This window comes from Zalophus californianus, chromosome X (assembly GCF_009762305.2).
Source record: "Zalophus californianus isolate mZalCal1 chromosome X, mZalCal1.pri.v2, whole genome shotgun sequence".
NCBI lineage: Eukaryota > Metazoa > Chordata > Mammalia > Carnivora > Otariidae > Zalophus > Zalophus californianus.
Window position 1 is genome coordinate 87,417,077 of NC_045612.1, and position 19,877 is coordinate 87,436,953.

The following is a 19,877-nucleotide window of genomic DNA, read 5'->3' on the forward strand; positions in this document are numbered from 1 at the left end:
GCTGTCAAATAAATAAATAAAATTTATAAAAAATAAATAAATAAATAAAAGTCTGGGAGCCTCGCAGTGCCTCCCTTTTCTCATCCATAAAGTGAAGATAATAGCAGTTAAGGTTGTTGGGAAGGCTAAATAAGATAATTCATGCAAAGTGGTTAGGCCATGTTGTAATTATGCATTATTGTTGTTTTTCTGAAATAGCTGAGTAACTTGGATGAAAGAACTCTCATCCCTCAGCCCTGCTCCAATCTTCTCCTCACCCTCCTCCATACCACTTTCAGGTCCCACCGCCCTTGGTGGATGGTGAGAGACCCAGAACACCTGACCACTTTCCCACTGCCCTTTCTCTACCTTCCCTTGCTGCAAAGACCATCTCAGAGATGTATTCGGGGGGGGGGGGGGGCAGCCGGACTCCTCCAGGGCCGTCACGTGTTCCTGGAGCCCTCCCTGGCAACCTCGGAGGTCCCACCCACCACTTGCTTCCTGTCCTACTCCCCGAACCTGCACAGGAAAACTGCCAGCCAGCCCTCCCCTTCCCTTCTAGGTTTGTGGCTGCTAACCTCGGGCCAGCCGGGGAGCCAAAGGTCCCCTTCTAGTCCCTACACTGCCCACCCCCTCAAAGTCACCAACTCTCCCTAGACAGGTGCTCGCTACTTCCCTGGACCGCAATGTTTGTGACCCCGTGTCCCTTCCCTAGTCTGTGACACCAGAATTGTGCACACCGAGCGTGTGTGACCCCTTGAGGGTCCAAATCCCCATGTGTGTGACTCCTGGAGTATCCGCGTTCCGGTCTGCGTGTCCCAAGGGCAGCTCACACCCTTGGCCGTGTGAACCCCCAGGAAGGTTAACACCGCCGCCTGGAACGGACCACAGAGGGGCGTGGGGAGGAACGCGAAATGGAACAGTCCGCCCAGGACCGTACCACTAGGAAGGGGACGGCCACCTCACAACATACCATTTGTTCGTGGGGGAGGATTGCGACAGCTGCCTCAATCCGTAATAGAGAGGGCATGTCACAATCTGGCTTGTCCCAAGATTCCCGTCCGGTCCTCCCGACTCCCACCCGCCTCGGGCGTGCCTCACGCTCTGGTCGCGCCCTCGGCCTCACTCACATCCGCCATCTTAACCACTCTCACCGCCCCACTCCATTCCCTAGAAGCCGCTGTCAGTGTACCCGAGCCCCCAATAGGCTCAGGGGTGCAGAGAGCCGGCTCGGAGACTGCCGTGGGCTCTGATTGGTCGATGGCCGCATTCTCCCTGGGCCTCGGAGACAAACACGGTCCGCCTCCGCTCTCTCGCGCCGGGCTCCCATTGGTCACGCGCTCGGAGCGTGTGCAGTGGATGCCAGACCGCGGTGCCGGGCCGCTAAAGCGAGGCTGTGGGAGGTTTCGCATCGCGGCCTCGGGTACCGCGCCCGGGGCTCAGAGGGGTTCACCTGTAAGAACGGGCAGGAGGTGGTGCCTCCCCTTGGGGGTTAGTGAGATGACCCACCGGGGCGTGGCGCTCCGTGTAACCTCGAAATTGTAAACTCTAACAAACCTAGTAGGGTTTTCGTGCCTGCACCCCAGGTTTCTTGCATTCCTTTATTCTCTAGTTAACACAAAATAGAAGGCGTTCTTTGAGTTTGGGTTCTAGGAACTACTCCAGGAACTACTCAGAAGTTAGTTTAATAAAATTACGCCGCAGTAGGACGGGCGCAGGTGGGCTGTCTGGCTCTCCCTAAATACCGTAAATTGCAGAGTGGACGTTTTACGGTCTTTGGATTCAATGTACTAAAGTTATTAATTTTACTCCTCTGACAAACGGGTACAAAGTTTACAGCGGTTAAGGTCCCTCCTGGCGAGGGATCTGACAAAGTGTGTTTAAGAGAATAAATACTTTCCCCAGTTTTCGATGCACAAAGCAATGGTTTTGGAGCATTAGGCCCGGCCAGAGGGGACAGGATTGTTGGCGATTGATATGTATTATTTAATATACATCGTAGGTGATACAGCCAGTTACCTGCTTTAAAGTTGGCAATGTTTGCATTATAAATGTATGTAAATTAAAATATAAGTATATATTACGTGCATTATAAAATACATATAAATAACTATAAGTACATGATTCATAGGCATATAGATGATGTAAATGGAGGAGTGGGACCTCGGTTCACTGTCCTGGGTCAGTCACATGCTCAAAGGCAAGTAATTTGATAATTTCACATGGTGCCCTCAATTTTAGGAGGCCTGGGCCCTGAGCCCTCAGCCTTCACCAGGTAGGGGCAAATTTCCTTTAGTTTGCTTGGAAACTCCAAATTTATGCCCAGCACTGCCTGCACTGCTTTTGCATCAGCTCTGATCATTATTTTAAGTGTGTATATGGGAGCTTGGGGTGCTGGGTAGAACAAATCAAAGGTTAGGTTAAAGTGTGGGTACTTTGTCATCCCTGAATGTTTCTGATGGTGGCTGGGTTTGTAACACACATACTTCGGTTTAATATCTTCACCCAAGGGCCAATGTTGGTAGGAGGTGCATTGTATTTGTTTGGGATCTAGCCCTAATGGTTATAGTATGGTGTAGCCCAACATGCAATAGCTCTACAGTCTCTTTCCAGAAATACACCCCAAAGTGATATGATTGAAGAAGATGGAGGGGAACAAAAGAAAATCTTCAGCTTATGAATAAAAGAATGAGCCCATTTGCAAAAAATAAAATGCTGAAAGAAAACCTCCAATAAATGTGGCTCGCATTATTATGTTGGCAGCCCTTTCAATTACACGAATTTCTTCACCAGCAAACCCAGTTTAGACTTGAGAAAAAAAGTTGTTTTGTGTCTATTTGCTAGGTTTGGCAACTATGGGAAAACAATGCGTGTGTGTTTATAATCTTATGATCAATGGAACTTTCAGGAAATTGGGGATAAATATGCACATATGCATAGTGTTAGCATAACTTGCCTGAGTCCTGCAAGTTAAGTCAGGAAGCTTTAAAATGTATATTTTTGGCCACCGATGGTCTTTTAAAATCGAAGCAAAATCTCTTAAAGCTATTTTTTCACTTAAGATTTTTTTTTTATTTGTGACTGAAAGATATTTTGTCAATGTTTACAAATATTCAGGAGGCTGGGCATGGGGGCTAGCTACACAGTGGGGTGGGGTGGGGCGGGATTGCACAGCTGGGACATTTGGGGGGCAGGGATTTAACAAAAAAGGAAAAAAATTCATCTTTTCAAAGCTTTTTTTTCCTGAAAAAGTAGTAATAGTCTTATCAAAGATAGATGAACTTCTGTGTAAAATTTGAATTACAAAAGAATTATAGCAGTGCAGGGTATTTGGCGCCGGGTGAGGCCAGGTACCAAACAGTCTCTCCTCCCTCCTTAAGGCTCTGAATATCTGCTGTGAAAGCCCTAAATGCCTTAGCCCTTTGGGTTTCAAAGAGAGTCAAAATAGTTACCAGGCTAGAGTGCGGTTGAGTGGCCAGGCAGCTTCTGAGCCTCATCCCAAAGATATATTTTCCCGGAAGAAAGAAACCATGTGTTGAAATGAAAACAACTAATTGGAATAAAATATCTTGTAATCGGTTTATTTATTTGTTTATTTATTAATATTTTATTTATTTATTTGACAGAGAGGGAACACAAGCAGGGGGAGTGGGAGAGGGAGAAGCAGGCTTCCCGCTGAGCAGGGAGCCCGATGTGGGGCTCCATCCCAGGACCCCGGGATCATGACCCGAGCCGAAGGCAGACGCTTAACTGACTGAGCCACCCAGGCGCCCCAAGAAAGGTTTCTTTAAGCAATTATGAGGCTTCACTGTGAGAACTGTTCACTACAAGGTATATTATGGGCAAGTGATAGTATAGCATTTGAATACCTACTTATTAGTCTGGATAACCAGTTGAAGGTGCTGTATAATTTTAAATGTAGGAACAGCATTCTTCAAGATCTAGGGAGAAAGTGTAAAAATTGCCTGATTATTTGAATACATACACTCAGTGTATTACAGAGCTCTTTCCACTGCCAAAGAGTAGTCATAATGTTTGCTTGGTTTCAAACCAAATCCGTAACGTTAAAATACATAATTTCCATCAGCAACTTGTTGGCGTTGGGTGAGGGGAAGTCCTTCCTTGTACAAAGATATGTGATTTTGGGGCGCCTGGGTGGCTCAGTTGGTTAAGCTTAAGTGTCTGCCTTTGCCTCAGGTCATGATCCCAGGGTCCTGGGATCGAGCCCTGCCTGGGGCTCCCTGCTCAGCGGGAAGCTATCTATCTCAAATAAATAAATAAAGTCTTTTTTTAAAAAAAAGATTTTACTTATTTATTTGACAGAGAGAGACACCGAGAGAGGGAACACAAGCAGGGGGAATGGGAGAGGGAGAAGCAGGCTGCCCGCCGAGCAGGGAGCGCGATGCGGGGCTTGATCCCAGGACCCTGGGATCATGACCTGAGCCGAAGGCAGACGCTTAACGACTGAGCCACCCAGGCGCCCCTAAATAAATAAAGTCTTAAAAAGATATGTGGTTTCTGCTGAAGACTTTCAAAGACATTCTCTAATGCAATGTTATTAAAAGGATCTTTTATGTCCCTGCCCAAATGAACATTGAATTTCAGGCTGAGACTTTCCATTGCATCTTTTGATTAAGCAGCAAGTAGGTTTGTGTCCAATATTCATTGAAATAGCAAACTGAAATCCATCCCCCCGTTGCAGAGGGTAAGCTGAACCACAAGGCTGAGAGATCTCCAGAAACTCAGGCAAACAAATGTGTGTATATACTTTACATGCGCACTCACACACAGGTGTGCAAGTATTCGTGTGGCTCACAGAGCCATGGATTGGTCAGGGGCCTCAAGGGGAAAAACCTAATATTGTGGAGGGATTGAGGTGATTCGGTAGGTGACACCCCCTTACTCCATACCCAATTATTTTTCTCAAGTAGTTCAATGAAGTTACCACACAAGAGTTTGGGATTTAATCTTAGGCAGGAGAGGACCACCTATAAAATTTATGGAATGCATTAGATCCAGGTAATCAAAATTCAACAAATATATTTTTTTAAGATTTTATTTATTTATTTGACAGAGAGAGACACAGCGAGAAAGGGAACACAAGCAGGGGGAGTGGGAGAGGGAAAGGGAGAAGCGGGCTTCCCGCCGAGCAGGGCGCCCGATGCAGGGCTCAATCCCAGGACCCTGGGATCATGACCTGAGCCGAAGGCAGACGCCCAACGACTGAGCCACTCAGGCGCCCCTCAACAAATATTTTTTAAAGATTTCATTTATTTATTTGATAGAGCACAAGCAGGGGAGGGGCAGAGGGAGAGAGAGAAGCAGGCTCTACTCCATCAGATGTCTACTGAACATCTACTACATGCCAGGCAGTCTGTCGGATGCTCTATCTACATTCTCCCCTTTAACCTTCACGACAAACCGACAAGGGGGATATTTTGTCCGCATTTTACTCATGAGAAAACAGATTCAGAAAATATAGGTGACTTGTTCGCTCAGGATCACAGAGTCAGCACAAATAAGGCTGGGCCCCTGTCCTCTTAACTCTGGCTCCCATTACCCAGCCTCTCACCCCATTCATCTAGCAAACTTCTATTCATCCTTCAGATCTTAGCTGAGATCCCACTCTCCCCGGAACTCCTTCCCGGGCACGCTGAGTTCAGGTTCTGTTGCCTCCTCATGAACTCGTGTATCCCTCCTCTGTAAGCAGTAAGTGGGCAAGCCTTTCAGCCTTATTTCACAGCATCAGGTATATGGGAGACATTAAAGGAATAGCTACTGGAGAGGCGCCTGGCTGGCTCAGTCAGTAGAGCCTGCGACTCGAGATCTCAGGGTTGTGAGTTCAACCCCCACAATGGGCATGGAGTCAATTTAAAATTTACAAAAAATTGCTATTGGGGAGCCTGGATGGCTCAGTTGGTTAAGCGTCTGCCTTTGCCTTGGGTCATGATCTCGGGGTCCCGGGATTGAGCCCTGCTCAGGGGGAGTCTGCTTCTCCCTCTCCCACTGTTCCCCCTCCCCCTGCCTCATGCTCTCTGTCTCTCTCTCTCTCAAAATAAATAAATAAATAAATAAATAAATAAAATCTTTAAAAAAATAGCTATTGGATGAGTGACTAAACAAAGGTGTGAATGATGCACGCCAAAGATTTCCACCCCCCACCCAGTCTCCTTCCTTGCAAAGGGCCAGGCCAGGGCTGAACCCCCTTGGGGTGGGGGACACAGTACAGACAGGGAGGAGACCCGCCCTTGTGAGTTCACTGCTGGTTAGGGAGACATTCCAGAAAATGATGGGAATGCAGAGTGCCCTGAGCTGGAGGAGAGGATAGGGTGGAGGGAGGGCAGCTAGGGAAAGGAAAATCAACGGATGTCATCAGAGATGAAACAAATTGTTTCATCCAAATAATGTTCTCAAGTCAAATATGAGAACAATCATGTGAATATAAATTATGGACTGGAGAACTGAGCCTGACACCTTTTAAATAAAGGATTTTTAAGGATTTATTTATTTAATTGAGAGAGAGAGAGAGAGAGAACATGCTTGCGGGAGCAGCGGGGAGGGGCAGAGGGAGAGAAGCAGACTCTGCCCTGAGCCTGGAGCCTAACTCCTGACTCTGGGATCAGTCTCATGACCCTGAGATCATGACCTGAGATGCAGACCTGAGATGGTGACTGGAGCCGAAATCAAAAGTCAGATGCTGAACCGACTGAGCCACCCTGGCGCCCCAAGCCTGACACCTTTAGAGTCCGATGCTGATGCCTTGGAACTACTGGCAAATAATAGATCACCTGCAATAATTACTCCTTTGTAAATAACAAATCACTCACAGGTAAAAGTGTGTGTATTTAGCCTGTCCCCTTGTGCTCACTTCCTCGGTCATACATTGTCCTTTGTCCTGGCTCCCGGCTCCGGTCCCCACTTGGCTGGTTCTCTCTTTGGACCGGGATGAGCTCCCTGCGAAGGCTGGAAGCGATGTGAGGACAGGAGTAATGAGTGACTCATATTTTGTGTTCCCTCCACGGTGTTTGGGGCGAGTCAGACCAAAAGCTGGAGGGAGGTAGAGGATGGGTGCCCGATGGATAATGTATTGCTTTCCTATAAATGTGGACTGCGATGCGTTTGTCTCTCAGATCCTAATTCACTTTTTCCTGGTCTGATAGTTTTGGATTTCACTCCCAGGAGGCACCAGCGGCTTGCCTCTGCCCAAGGCACCATGAACTTCAGCCCCAGGCTGAGCAGCACGGCTCTTATCACAGACTGAGAAGCCTCTGTCCCTAATGTTATTTATTTGACACCATTAATTCTTGTCCTTTGATGTGTTTTGGGTTTTTTCCTCTTTGGTTCTGGCATGGGAAAAGAGGTAGAACAAAGAGAACCCTTGGCCTGGCCCTGTGAGTCTTCTGATAAATCTCTGGCTTTCTGATTGGGTGACAGCTGGGAGGAGACCCGCTGCTCCCCCAGCTCTCTCCCTACTCCCTACTGGTCCCCCTTCTCCTCCCTTCTGCTCCCCAAGACGCCACCCTTCACACTCCTGTAAGAGAGAAGAAATCAGGTTCAGGTTCTTTAATGGGGAAACCGCATCCACCACCCCCCTGTCGCAGAGTAACCTCCTGAAGGCCCCCTCTTGGCAAAGTCTGGGCCAAGGAGAGATTCCTGCTGCCACTCTCTGGGAAAATGAGTAGCCAAAGTCAATGTCTGATTGGAACCAAAGGGGAAAACATACTGGGATCTCGCTGAAGACTTGTCCCTTTAACTGATTCCTTTACTAACCAGTTGACACGTGTTTAAAATCTGCCCCGGAGACATGGCATAGGTTTTGGGCCTTCCTCCACCACTGAATCCTCCCCCGTCTGCTCCCTTGCAGTCCTCCAGAAGTTGTTTTTCAAAGCACATTTATTAGAAACCTTGTTGCGCAAGGCAGTCTGCCAGGCAGTGTGTAAGGATAATGAAACGCCCGGCCTCTCATCTGCAGAAATTCATCCCGGGGGAGGGACACGGCGTGTGCAAGATAAAGAGCAGGCTCTGGGCTGAACCCCCGGGGCCCAGGATAGCTATTTCCCTTTATCACAGTCCGACCAGAGACGCAAACATTTTGGAAACAGAGTTAAAAAAAAAAAAAAAAGATAGAGGGGCGCCTGGGTGGCTCAGTCGGTTAAGCTTCTGCCTTGGGCTCAGGTCATGATCCCAGGGTTGTGGAATTGAGCCCCGGGTTGGGCTTCCTGCTCGGCGGGGAGCCTGCTTTTCCCCCTGCCGCAGCCGCTCCCCACCAGCTCCTGTGTGCGTGTGTGTGTGTGTGTGCGTGTGTGTGTGTGTGTGTGTGTGCGTGCGCGCGCGCGCACGAGCTCTCTCTGTGTCTCCTTCTCAAATAAATAAAATCTTTTAAAAAAATGGTAGAAAGCAAAGAATGGGGCCACCAGGGAACAACATTTTGACATTAGCAGCTGGGATTAGATCCCATGCAGTTGATTAAATGAGTTCGCCCTAGCCAAGAGTCCAAGTTCTACATTTTTTTCTGCCATCGCCATCATCACCATCATCACTGTTACATTACATATTATTTACTTCTTGGCACTTAGATGATACCTCCTCGTGGTCACCTGTGCCTTGAATCCCACCGTACCCAGAATTCTTGTTCTTTTCTCTGTTGCTATGTGTTTGTGGGGCTACGGGAGAGGGATGATAGCCCTGGGTCCCATAGCGGAAAACATAAAATCAAACACGGGACCTCCACTTTCTTAGCAGTGCTCTAAGCTCTGAGAGATGGAGATTCCTGCTTGCCGCAGCACCGCCCTGGTGTGGTGGGCACCTCCAGCCTGCTCTTCTTCTTCATTTCATTCATCCAAGATTGCCTCTGGCCATTTTCTTGAGGCAGTGCCTGGCACCGACCCAACTTTTGGCCATTATTATGTTTTTTTCCTATTTTTTTAAAAGATTTTATTTATGGGCGCCTGGGTGGCTCAGTTGGTTAAGCGACTGCCTTCGGCTCGGCTCATGATCCTGGAGTCCCGGGATCGAGTCCCACATCGGGCTCCCTGCTCAGCAGGGAGTCTGCTTCTCCCTCTGACCCTCTTCCCTCTCGTGCTCTCTATCTCTCATTCTCTCTCTCTCAAATAAATAAATAAAATCTTTAAAAAAAATAAAAAAAGATTTTATTTATTTATTTGACAGAGAGAGACACAGCGAGAGCAGGAACACAAGCAGCGCGAGTGGGAGAGGGAGAGCAGGCTTCCCGCCAAGGAGGGAGTGGGACTCGATCCCAGGACCCTGGGATCATGACCTGAGCCGAAGGCAGACACTTAACTGACTGAGCCACCCAGGTGTCCCTATGATAAATTATTTTATGATAAATATTACATAAGTTTCTAAAGTGTAAGAAAATTTAGATATATAATGTGGATACTAGCCACATTTTTTGGACTAATGAATCCCCCCCCCAAGAAAAACAGGTGTAGTCATGTATGTGAGTGTGTGGGAGGGGGCAGAGGTTGGCCAACTCTCCATTTTGCCAAGTTTGGGACATTAACAAACTGACAAAGCCTCAACTTCTAACTTCTCACCATCATTTTATAAAAGAAAGAAGAGGTTTTTTTCACATAAAAGAAAAGTAGGAAGGACATAATCTCAGAATATAGCCCTGTCATCCTCTGGGGCTCCGGAGATCCAGAGAAGCAGGAATGGGTGTGAAGAACAGACATATGGAAAGATGCTCAACATCATTCATCATCAGGGAAGTAACAAATGAAACCCACATTGAGATCTCACTTCACATCCATCAGAATGGCTAGTGTCAAAAAGACAAAGGGCCCCTGGGTGGCTCAGTGGTTAAGTGTCTGCCTTCGGCTCAGGTCATGATCCCAGCGTCCTGGGATCCAGCCCCCCATCGGGCTCCCTGCTCGGCTGGAAGACTGCTTCTCCCTCTCCCACTCCCCCTGCTTGTGTTCCCTCTCTCGCTGTCTCTCTACCAAATAAATAAATAAAAACCTTAAAAAAAAGAATACTTATTAAAAAAAACAAGAAACACCAGGTGTTGGCGAGGATGCGGAGAAAAGGGAAACCTCGTGCACTGTTGGTGGGAATGCAAACTGGTGCAGCCCCTGTGGAAAACAGTATGGAATTTCCTCAAAATGTTAAAAATAAAAAAAACCCATATGATCCAGTAATTCCACTGCTGGGCATTTGCCCAGAGAAAACCAAAACACTGGCTCGAAAATATATACACACTCCCATGTTTATTGCAGCGTTATTTACAATAGCCAAGATACAGAAGCAACCCAAGGGTCCAACCATAGATGAATGGATAACGAAGATGTGGTACATATATATAATGGAAAATTATTCAGTTATAGAAAAAGAATGAGATCTTGCCATTTGCAACAACATAGATGAGCCTAGAGGGTATAATGCTAAGTGAAATGAGTCAGACAGAGAAAAGGCAGATACCCTATGGTTTCAGGTATACGTAGAATCTAAAAAACAAAAAGGAACAAACAAAAAACAAAACAAAACAGAACAGACTCATAAGTACAGAGAACAAACTGGTGGTTACCCGAGGGGAGGAGGGTGGAGGGATGGGTGGTCTAGGTGAAGACGAAGAGGAACAAACTTCTAGTTAAAAAAAAAAAAAAAAAAGAACGGGTGTGAAGATGTCACAGACTGAGCAGGAAGGAGAGAAGAGAGGTAACTCCCACTTTTCCAGATAACATTTTAGGGACATCTGCTGGGGGGCTAAGGAGATTTGGGGTAAAACTTCAGAAGACCTTTTGGGAGGAAATGTGAATTTCTTCCCAAAGGCACACAAAAAGGTCTTTTTGATGGTGTTAAGGCCTGGCAGTACCTGTGATCCCTTCTTGATTTAAGAAATTGGTGTGGGGGGGCGCCTGGGTGGCTCAGTTGGTTAAGCAACTGCCTTCGGCTCAGGTCATGATCCTGGAGTCCCGGGATCGAGTCCCACATCGGGCTCCCTGCTCAGCAGGGAGTCTGCTTCTCCCTCTGACCCTCTTCCCTCTCATGCTCTCTATCTCTCATTCTCTCTCTCTCAAATAAATAAATAAAATCTTTAAAAAAAAAAAAAAGAAATTGGTGTGGGGGCACCTGGGTGACTCAGTCGGTTAAGCGTCTGCCTTCGGCTCAGGTCAGGATCCCAGGGTGCTGGGATCGAGCCCCGGCATCCGGCTCCCTGCTTGGCTGGGGGTCTGTCTCTCCCTCTGCCCCTCACTCCGCCCGTGCTCTCTCTCTCTCTCCCTCAAATAAATAAATAAAATCTTTTTTTAAAATTTTATTTATTTATTTGACAGAGAGAAACACAGCGAGAGAGGGAACACAAGCAGGGGAAGTGGGAGAGGGAGAAGCAGGCTTCCCGCCGAGCGGGGAGCCCGATGTGGGGCTCGATCCCAGGACCCTGGGATCATGACCTGAGCTGAAGGCAGCGGTTGAACCAACTGAGCCACCCAGGCGCCCCGCTCCTCACATTTCTAATGGCCAGTCCTTGGGGAGGTTGGCAGTGTCTGGTCAGGAGAACAGCCGCGGCTGTAGCACCCCCCAGCTCCCTCTCTCTCATCTGTGGCGCGAGGGTGAACCCCGGTCTTGGTTTCCGGCCACACACACTGTGGTTGGCGGTGCTGGGGCTGCAGGGGCAAGATAAAACCTGCCGTCTTTCCTGGCACTGGGCACATTTTATAGTTTCATCAGCGTATAGCTTCTATATCACAAAGTTCACCCATTGTTAGTGTACAGTTCAATGATTTTTAGTACATTTATAGCCTCGGGCCAACATCATCACAAGCCAGTTTCAGAGCTTTTCCATCAGCTCCAAAATTTCCCGCGAAGCCCACTTGCAGTCACTGCCCACACCCGAACCCCAGTCGCAGGCAACCACTGACCTTTCTGTCTCTATGGATTTGCCTTTTATGGACATTTCATATAAATGGACTCATACAACATACGGAACTTTGTATCTAGCTTCTTTCCCTTAGTGTAATGTTGTTGAGGTTCATCCATGTTGTCAGTGTTCTGTTCCTTTTTATTGCTGATAGGAATCCATTGCATATCCGAGCCGCCACGTTTTGTTTATCCGTTCATCAGTAATAGACATACGGATAGTTTCCGGATTTTTGTTCTTATGAATAACGCTGCTATGAATACTAGCCTATGAAGGCGCCTGGGTGGCTCACTCGGTTAAGCGTCTGCCTTCGGCTCAGGTCACACTCTCAGGGTCTTGGGATCGAGCCCCACATCGGGCTCCCTGCTCGGCGGGGAGCCTGCTTCTCCCTCTGCCTCTGCCGGCCGCTCCCCCTGCTTGTCCTCTCTCTCTCTCTCTCTCTCTCTGGCAAATAAATAAAATATTTTTAAAAATTGTTTTAGGGGCGCCTGGGTGGCTCAGTCGTTAAGCGTCCGCCTTCGGCTCAGGTCATGATCCCAGGGTCCTGGGATCGAGCCCCGCATCGGGCTCCCTGCTCGGCGGGAAGCCTGCTTCTCCCTCTTCCACTCCCCCTGCTTGTGTCCCCTCTCTCGCTGTGTCTCTCTCTGTCAAATAAATAAATAAATAAAATCTTTAAAGAAAAATTGTTTTAAAAAATTGAGTCACTTGCTCTGCCGGCTTGAGCCCTTAATTTTGCCATTTTAATGGGTATTACTTTTTTTTCTGTAAAAATATGGAACACTTCATGAATTTGTGTGTCAATCACGCTAATCTTCTCTGTATTGTTCCGATTTTAGTATATGTGCTGCCAAAGCAAGCACCGTCTTTTCCTTTACTTGGTGGTGTCTTTTGAAATGCAAACACTTTAATTTTTTTTTAAAGATTTTATTTATTTGACAGAGAGAGACACAGCGAGAGGGGGAATACAAGCAGGGGGAGCGGGAGAGGGAGAAGCAGGCTTCCCGCGGAGCAGGGAGCCCCATGCGGGGCTCGATCCCAGGACGCTGGGATCATGACCTGAGCCGAAGGCAGACGCGCAAAGACTGAGCCACCCGGGCACCCCAAACACCTTAAATTTTAATGAAGTCCAATTTATCAACTTTTTTTTCTTTTAATATGTTTTTTTTGGTGTCTTCTTTTTTAAAGATTTTATTTATTTGAGAGAGAGAGAGCACACGCGAACAGAGTGGGGGAGGGGCAGAGGGAGCGGCAGACTCCCCACCAAGCAGGGAACCCATTTCCGGGCTCATCGTGGGGCTTGATCCCAGGACCCCGAGATCATGACCTGAGCCAAAGGCAGGCCTTTAACCCAACTGAGCCACCCAGGCGCCCCTGGTGTCTTTTTTTAAAGTTTCTATTTATGGTGACTAACATAACATAATAAAATAAAATAAAATAAAGTTTCTATTTATTTATTTTTTTAGTAATCTCTACACCCAACATGGTTTGAACTCACAGCCCTGAGATCAAGAGTCACATGCTCTTCCAACTGAGCCAGCCAGGTACCCCTCTTTTTGATGTCTTTTTTTTTAAGATTTTGTTTATTTATTTTTGAGGGGGAGAGAGAGAGCACGAGTAGGGGCTAGGGGCAGAGGGAGAAGCAGGCTCCCTGCTAAATTACAAGCCCAATGCAGGGGCTGGAGGTGGGACTCCATGCGGTAGTTGATTCCAGGACCCTGGGATCATGACCTGAGCCGGTTGCAGATGCTCAACCGAGCCACCCAGGCGCCCTTTTTGATGTCTTTTCATTTATTTATTTATTTTTAAAGATTTTATTTATTTGAAAGAGAGACACAGAGAGAGAGGGAACATGAGCAGGGTGTGTGGGAGAGGGAGAAGCGGGCTTCCCGCCGAGCAGGGAGCCCGATGCGGAGCTCGATCCCAGGACGCTGGGATCAGGGCCTGAGCCGAAGGCAGACGCCCAACGACTGAGCCACCCAGGCGCCCCTTTTAATGTCTTTTTAAAGAACTCTTTGCCTGAAGGTTGCAAAGATTTTCTCCTATGCTTTCTTCTAAACATTTTACAGGTTTATATATAGGTCTATGATCCACTTGAGTTAATTCTTCTGTACAGTGTGAGCTAACAGTGTAAGCTGACTTTTTGCATATGGATAGCCAGTTGTCCTGACACCATTTGTTGAAAAGACTGTCTTTTCTGCAACTGAATTCTCATCGTACCTTTGTCAAAATCAGTTTGCCTCAACCTATATGCCTATCTACCAATACCACACTATCTTATTACTGTAGGTTTCTGGAAAGTTTTGAAATTGGGTAATAGAGGGCGCCTGGGTGGCTCAGTTGGTTAAGCGACTGCCTTCGGCTCAGGTCATGATCCTGGAGTCCCGGTATCGGGTCCCGCATCGGGCTCCCTGCTCAGCGGGGGGTCTGCTTCTCCCTCTGACCTTCCTCTCTCTCATGCTCTCTACCATTCTCTCTCTCTCTCTCTCAATAAATAAATAAAATCTTAAAAAAAAAAAGAAATTGGGTAATAGAAGTTCTCCAGCGGGTGCCTGGGTGGCTCAGTTGGTTAAGCGACTGCCCCTCCGGCACATGGTCTCTCTCTCTCAAATAAATAAATCTTTAAAAAAAAGAAAGAAAGAAAGAAAGAAAGCCTATAATTTAACTAAACCTTCCTTGGTTATGTTTTGCACAAATTAATTTTTCTCTAAATCATCTGATCTTTAGTATGATGCTGAATTGGAGCATAGAAAAGATACTGCTTGGTGCTGTCTTATTCCCTTCTGAAGTCATATTCAGATCAGAAGCAATCAAGGACCATTCAGGAACTTCTTGGGAAAACAAAGACTTTGGGGGTGCCTGGCTGGCTCCTTCGGTTAAGCAACCAATTCTTGATTTTGGTTCAGGTCATGATCTCAGGGCTGTGAGATCGAGCCCCATGGCTGGGCGTGGAGCCTGCTTAAGATTTTCTCTCTCCCTCTCCCTCTGCCCCTCCCTGCCCTCTCTCTCCCTCTCTCTAAAAAAAAAAGATAAGGGGTGCCTAGAAGTCAGCGGAGCATGCAAATGACTCTTGATCATGGGGTTCTGAGTGTTCTGGCCCCACTTGGGCATAGAGCTTACAAAAAAAAAAAAGATAAAAGGCATACAGATTAGAAAGGAAGAGATTAAACTGCTTCTATTCACAGACAACAAGATTGTCGATGTAGAAAATCTCAAGGAATCTACAAAAGAAAAACAAAAAACCCCTCCTAGAACTAATGAATAAGCTTAGCATGGTCGCAGTGTACAAGGTCAATAAACAAAATTCAATCGCATTGGAAACCGATGTAGAATTGATAACCGAAGAAATATACATTGGGCACCTGGGTGGCTCGGTCTGTTAAGCATCTGCCTTCGGCTCAGGTCATGATCCCAGGGTCCTGGGATAGAGTCCAGCACTGGGTTCCCTGCTCAGCGGGGAATCTGCTTCTCCCTCTGCCCTACCCGCTCGTGCTCTCTCTCTCACACTCTCTCTCTCAAATAAGTAAATAAAATTAAAAACAAACAACAACAAAGAAATGTACAACAGCTCCACCAAAAATGAAATACTTAGTTATAAACCTAATAAAGCATGTACTGGGACTGCATGCCGTAAACTACAAAACGTTGGCGAAAGAAATCAACAACAGCTCGATAAATGAAGAGGCATGTTGTGTTCAGTGACTGGAAGATTCAACACAAGAAAAATGCCAGTTTCTCCCAAATTGGTCTAAATATTTAATGCAATACCAATCAAAATCCCAGCAGGAATTTGTGTAATTATACACAAACTGATTTCAAAATTTATATGGAAGGATAAAGGAACTAGAATAGCTAAGGTAATTTTGAAAAGCAAGAATAAAGTTGGAGGAATCACACCAATCAATTTTTAAAATTATGGTAAAATGATCGTACCCAAGGGGCGCCTGGCTGGCTCAGTCGGTAGAGCATGCAACTCTTGATCTCAGGGTCATGAGTTCACGCACCACATCGGGCATGGAGCCTACTAAAAATAAATAAATAAATAAATAAATAAATAAATAATTGTATATAGGAGTGAGGGGAGGGCCGCCCGGGTGGCTCAGTCATTAAACGTCTGCCTTCGGCTCAGGTCATGATCCCAGGGTCCTGGGATTGAGCCCCACATCAGGCTCCCTGCTCAGCGAGGAGCCTGCTTCTCCCTCTTCTGCTCATGCTCTCTTTCTCTCTGTATCTCTGTGTCTCAAATGAATAAATAAAATCTTAACAAAAAATCCACAAAACTATAATACCCCAGACAGTGTGGTACTGGCAAAGGAACAGACACACATATCATGGGGCAGAGGAGCTCAGAAATAGACTCACAGAAATGCTGACATTTGATTTTTGCCAAAGATGCCAAAGAAATTCGATGGAGGTAGGAGAGTCTTTTTCAACAGTGTTGGAACAATTGCTTCTGCACAGTGAAGGAAACAATCAACAAAACTAAAAGGCAGAAACTGGGTGGAGAGCTGAACCAGGCTAGGGTCAGAGAACAGGTTGATGGATCAAGCTGTTCTGTCAACCCCGAGGTCCCATGGGGGAGAAGAACCTTGATCCCTGCCCCATGGGAGGCCCAGACATGATGGAAACACACCCAGAGCCTGGCAAACCCTCAGAAGCAATTGGAGTGCAAAGCGGGCAGCTGAGTCTTGAGTGAACTCGGGCTTGTAGAAACGGAGAGGAGTCCATCGGGAAAGAAAGACTCCTTGGTAGAAGGTCGTTTTAAACAGGATTGAAAAAGGGGGCAGTGACGTGGCTGTGCCCCAGGCTTATCCATTGGGGCCCCTCCATGAGCCTCCCAGTGCCCCGATAGAGCCGCAGCTTTGCCCTCAAAGTGTGGCTGAGGGCTTCCTGGAGGAGGAGCTGCGGCTCAGTGCTGAACTGAGCCAACTGCAGTTCTCCGAGCCTGTGGGCATCATCTACAATCCTGTGGAGTATGCGTGGGAGCCTCACCGCAGCTAGGTGACCCGCTACTGCCAGGGCCCCAAGGAAGTACTCCTCTTGGGCATGAACCCCAGGCCCGTTGGCATGGCCCAGACTGGGGTGCCCTTTCGGGAAGTGAGCATAGTCCGGGACTGGTTGGGCATTGGGGGACCTGTGTTGACCCCGCCCCAAGAGCACCAAAGCGACCAGTGCTGGGACTGGAGTGCCCTCAGTCAGAGGGACCAGGACAAAGCGAGGGATATGGATGTTAAGAAAGAACCTCTTATGGGACACTGAGGTTGGATCAGAGAAAGAATTCAGTGTGGCAGAGTAGGGAAGACCAGAAGACCAGGCTTTCTTCATCTCGGCTTTGAGACTTCATGACTTTTGAACTTTATGACTTTGGACAAATTTGATGAACCTCTCCAAGCCTCAGGATCCTCATTGGTAAAACGGGGATCCCTACCTCATGGGGTTGGTGTGGGGATTAAGTGAGATAACACTTGAAATTGCCTTGTGTCGTGCCTGGGCCTGGCAGGTGGATGGTCCTTATACTTCTTGCTTTTGTGCCTCCTGGTTGGGGCGTCACTATACCACACTACAGAAGGAGCTCCCCCACTCCGAAGACCTTGCTGGGTGAGGGCAGATCCTTGCCTTGCCAGAGATGGACCAATAACTTTATGAAAAGCCCAGCCTGTGATTTTTCATTCCAAGCATTAAAAACTCCTAAACCAGGGCGCCTAGGTGGCTCAGTTGGTTAAGCAGCTGCCTTTGGCTCAGGTCATGATCTCTCAGATCATGATCTTTCAGGTTCTCCACTCAGCAGAGAGTCTGCTTCTCCCTCTCCCTTTCCCTCTGCCCTTCCACCCACTCGTGCTCTCTCTCAAATCAATCAATCAATCAGTCAATAAAATCTTTAAAAGAAAAAAAAGGAGGTGCCTGGGTGTCTCAGTCATTACGCATCTGCCTTGAGCTCAGGTCATGGTCCCGGGGTCCTGGGATCAAGCCCCACATCGGGCTCCCTGCTCGGCGGGAAGCCTGCTTCTCCCTCTCCCACTCCCCCTGCTTGTGTTCCCCTCTCGCTGTCTCTCTCTCTCTGTCAAATAAATAAAATCTTTAAAAAGAAACTAAAAGGCAGCCTACAGAATGGGAGAAGATATTTGCAAGTGACATACCCAATAAAGGGTTCGTATCCAAAATATATAAAGAACTTATACAACTCAACACTCAAAAACCAAATAATCCAATTTAAAAAACGGGCAGAAAACATGAACAGACATTTCTCCAAAGAAAACATCCAGATGGCCAACAGACACATGAAAAGATGTTCAACGTCACTCATCAACAAGGAAATACAAATCAAAACTACAGTGAGGGTGCCTGGGTGGCTCAGTTGGTTGGGCGACTGACTGCCTTCGGCTCAGGTCATGATCCCGGAGTCCCGGGATCGAGTCCCACATCGGGCTTCCGGCTTGGCGGGAGGTCTGCTTCTCCCTCTGACCCTCTCCCCTCTCATGCTGTTTCTCTCTCTCTCGAATAAATAAATAAATAAATAAATAAATAAATAAATAAATAAAATCTTAAAAAAAGACTCCTAGCTCTTTAAAAAAAAAAACTACAATGAGATATCACCTCACACCTGTCAGGATGGGTAAAACCAAAAACAAAAGAGACAAGAATTGGCAAGTATGTAGAAGAAAAGGAACCCTTGTGCACTGTCGGTGGGAAAGCAAACTGGTGCAGCCACTCTGCAAAACAGTATGGAGGTTCCTCGAAAAATCAAAAATAGAACTGCCTTCCAGTAATCGCTCTATTGGGTGTTTACCCAAAGAATATAAAAACACTAATTCAAAGGAATACATGCACCCTTATGTTTATAACAGCATTATCTACAATAGCCAAGATATGGAAGTCCCCCATGTATCCAACAAAAGGTGAAGAAGTGGCTTATATATATATATACATACATATATATATGTGTGTGTGTGTGTGTGTATGTATTACTCAGCCATAAGAAAGAATGAAATCTTGCCATTTGCAACCACATGGTTGGAGCTAGAGAATATTATGCTAAGTGAAGTCGGTCAGAGAAAGACAAATACCATATGACTTCATTCATGTGGAATTTAAGAAACAGACAAATGAGCAAAGGGCAGAGAGACAGAGAAACCAATAAACAAGATTCTTTTTTTTTTAATTTTATTTATTTGACAGAGAGAGAGAGAGACAGTGAGAGAGGGAACACAAGCAGGGGGAGAGGGAGAAGCAGGCTCCCCGCAGAGCAGGGAACCTGATGTGGGGCTCGATCCCAGGACCCTGGGACCATGACTCAAGCCGAAGGCAAACGCCTAACGACTGAGCCACCTGGGTGCCCAAGAAACAAGATTCTTAACTATAGAGAACACACTCATGGTTATCAGAGGGGAGGGGGTAAGGGGGTTGGGTGAGACAGGTGATAGGGATTGAGGAGGGCACGTTCGTGATGAGCACCAGGTGTTGTATGGAAGTGTTGAATCACTATATTGCATACCTGAAACTAATATAGCACTGTATGTGAAATATACTGGAATTTTAAAAAAACCCACCTCTGTAATTATATTTTTTAAAAAGCATTGGAACAATTGCTCATCCATATGCAAAAAATGAACTTCAATGGAAACCTCACACTTTATACAAAAATTAATGAAAACCGGATGGATGATAGATCTATATGTCAAACATAAATGGGGTGCGCGTGGTCCAGTTGGTTAAACTTCCAACTCTTGATTTCCGCTCAGGTCACAATCTCACAGTCCTTAAGTTGAGCCCCATGTCAGGATTCTCTCTCCCTCTGACCCCTGCCCTCCGCTGGCTCGCACAGGCTCTTGCTCTCTCTCAAAAAAAATCATAAAACAATCAAACTTTTAAAAAGAAGACCTGAGGGGACGCCTGGGTGGCTCAGATGGTTAAGCGGCTGCCTTGACCCCAGGGTCCTGGAATCGAGCCCCGCATGCAGTCTTTGCTCAGCAGGGAGCCTGCTTCTCCCTCTCCCTCTCCCCCTCCCCCCTGCTTGTGCTCTCTC

The 19,877-nt window shown here is 46.9% G+C and overlaps 2 pseudogenes; one reads left to right on the forward strand and one right to left on the reverse strand.

Annotated features, from left to right (window-relative positions):
• The first annotated feature begins 893 nt into the window (after nt 1-893).
• LOC113930377 lies at nt 894-17,200 on the forward strand (annotated as a pseudogene).
• On the reverse strand, nt 12,624-12,717 carry LOC113931641 (annotated as a pseudogene).
• Nucleotides 17,201-19,877: the final 2,677 nt, after the last annotated feature.